Source organism: Octopus bimaculoides, chromosome 14 (assembly GCF_001194135.2).
Source record: "Octopus bimaculoides isolate UCB-OBI-ISO-001 chromosome 14, ASM119413v2, whole genome shotgun sequence".
Lineage (NCBI taxonomy): Eukaryota > Metazoa > Mollusca > Cephalopoda > Octopoda > Octopodidae > Octopus > Octopus bimaculoides.
The window spans coordinates 45,438,363-45,441,310 of NC_068994.1; the positions used below are offsets into that span (position 1 = coordinate 45,438,363).

Below are 2,948 nucleotides of genomic sequence, written 5' to 3' on the forward strand. Positions count from 1 at the left end.
CATACATACATACATATGTATATATATATATATATCTATCTGTCTATCTGCGTATATGTACATATAGAAACATACATATATATATATGTGTGTGTGTGTGTGTGTCTGTGTGTGTATATATATTCATATATGTATATACGTATATACACATATATACACATACAAACATAAACACACACACATACACACACACACACACACACTGACAGAGTACAAATTTCTACGCAGTTTCGGTCTCTCAAATTCACTCACTGGGCATTCATTTGGTCGACCGTAGTCTTTAGTAGAAGACATGTACCCAAGGTAACGGACAGTGGGACTGAACAATATGGTTACGAAGCGAACGTCTTAACCACACAGCCGTACCTGTAGGCAAGAGGTAATCGCTCCAACATTGCTATAAAAGACTGGTAATGTCTAGTTAGCAGTACGTAACTGGTGAGTCGAATCACGCTTTTAAATCATGTGCTTCACTTGTCAAAAGACAAGTAAAGCTGTTGGAAGCCAATCTCCGTTCATCTTTTCCACATCTGTAGTCTGCTGGCAACCTCGTACGCGGATTGCATGTACGTTGTGTAAATGAAATGTGTGATGTAGTATTATGGTGTTGTACTGGCATTGCCGACTAGACATGCTGTAGCGGCATTTTGTCCTACTGTTGTCATTTATAACACCAGCTGTGTCCCGAAAGCAATCATATTCTACAATATCTTGAAAAGGTATTAGTTTTTCCTTACTGTATTACAAAAGATGAAAACAAACTATAAAAAAAACATAATAAAGGTAAAGAAAATAAAAGATAGAAAATAAACAAACCAATAAATAATCATGAAATGTGAGATGCAATAAATATACATTCGTCACACAATAAAATAAATCAGCCTCGCTTAAATTATGTCCAAGTTCAAATAAACCGTCAAACAGATATAGAGCAAATGTAACATCTTGGAATAAATAACAAAAACAAAAGCGCTTCGTTTAAATGTTTAAACAAAATGACTTTATTACACAGCAGTCTTTAAAGCAATGCATCTAACCTGACCTCGATGTGGGCGAGCTTACAATAGCGTGGTAATCTACATACGAATATAAATGTCTGGATAATGCTGCGTTTTGTCTTGATACGAGCACAATCGACATTACAAGACAGCGGTCGTGTGAGCCATTGCAAGAAGACAAAGTTTTGGTATTTACAAAATTATAGTACTTATCTATGTTGTTGTACACACACACATACATACATACATAAATACATACATACACGCGGGCGCACACACATGTATGGTAATCTAAAAGTGCACTTATCAAACTCATTCTATATTTTAAAAGAAGATAATGGGTTTTACATGAATTTTCTTACAAATTTTACAACACGGCTCAACATACCGCTCTTTACAAGACAGTGGTCTCGTAAATAAGAAGACAGCAGGCTTTAGTAAAGCCTAGCTTAGGCACTATATAACAAATTTTAAGTATTTAATATTTGAAAATGTGCTCTATGATCTTAGGATGAGTCTAAAATTTCAGAGGACTGATGCGGCAAGGAGCAACTAGCAGGAGGGGTCAGACGTTTGTGTCCTGTCTCTGATACTTAACTTTCAAAGTTTGAATCTTGATCGCTTTGAGTTGATATTGATGACCACTGTAAGCAGTGGTAGCACTATAGTGTTGAGGAGTGTTTATTTGGTTTACAGAACTTAGTTAAAAATCGTCTAGTGAAGCCTGCAGAAGATAATGGGAAAAATCACTACAATCTGTTTCACTCGTCACCATTATACGATGAATAAATCTTTAGACGTGTCTCTATGATCTTATAGGGGTTATTGCATTAAAAACAAAAAATACAAAACAATCCTTCCGATGTAAAAAAAAAAAAACCCCAAAAAAGAAATATATGTTTATTTCCGAACTTTTTCATTATGAGTTCAAATTATAAAGAAGTAGACTTCAACATTCAGGACAGAAAATTGCGAGCAATGGAATGAAATCAAGTCAGTCACCAACACCACCAACATCAATACGAGCACCATTTCCTGTTTTGACCTATAAAACAGTTAACCATTCGTTGCCGAGTCCACAGAAACAATTATGAATAAGGTGTTGATGAACAAGCAGTATGAACGATGTGACAAAGCTATTTTTACAAGTCATTAATAGTTTTAATTATTATGATATAATCAGCATTGAACCGCCAATGAAGTAGTATTGCACAGTAAAAGTTTGACACGTTCACAACAGCGCTTATTGAATCTAAGGCGCGTTGCAAATCTTCTGAAACCATTCTGATCTTTTGATGTCTATTTGAATGATGATGGGACACAAAAGAATTTCACGTATCCAATCTGGAGCTCATTAACTATTGTCGTTTATAATGAATAAAACCTGATTAACACAAATTATTGTTGTATGAAGACACTTGTAGGAAACTTCTCTCTCAATTCATAAAGCTTGATTAAATTCTACCAAGATTGATTACCTCTCGCGTTTACACAACTGGTAATTTTACCGTGCTATGTATAATGAAAGTAACTTTTAAATCACACCTCTCAATACAAGTTTTACAAATATCACGAACTGTGTTGTTGTTCAACATATAGCACTACATATTTAAATGATTGTAAATTTAGACTAAGTCGAAGTTGAATTGATTGTTTTATATATGAAGAGTATTACTGCTTTAGCTTCTTGTATTTTCTTGTATACTTTGAGACTTTACTAGAATTTATTATTTTATGTGATCTTTCGAACCAAGGATTTCTGCTTCTGTGAATGTAGATATTTCAGTAGTTTGTTCTGTATGTATTATCTTATATTTTGTATATATTTTTTAGTGTTGTTTAAGATTACGAATTTTTCTTAACTCTAAAAATCCTGAGAGAGATTTTCATATGGCTTCCGATTCCTCTGCAGAACTTGGTCAAACACACACACACACACACACACACACA

At 34.1% G+C, this 2,948-nt stretch overlaps 1 long non-coding RNA gene across 1 annotated transcript in view; it reads left to right on the top strand.

Annotated features, from left to right (window-relative positions):
- Window positions 1-875: 875 nt before the first annotated feature.
- Window positions 876-2,948, top strand: part of LOC106884278 (uncharacterized) — a 17,335-nt gene continuing 15,262 nt past the window's right edge. Inside the window, exon 1 of the long non-coding RNA XR_008265493.1 lies at window positions 876-1,186. This is a non-coding gene — a long non-coding RNA (uncharacterized LOC106884278). The remainder of the gene's footprint in view (window positions 1,187-2,948) is intronic.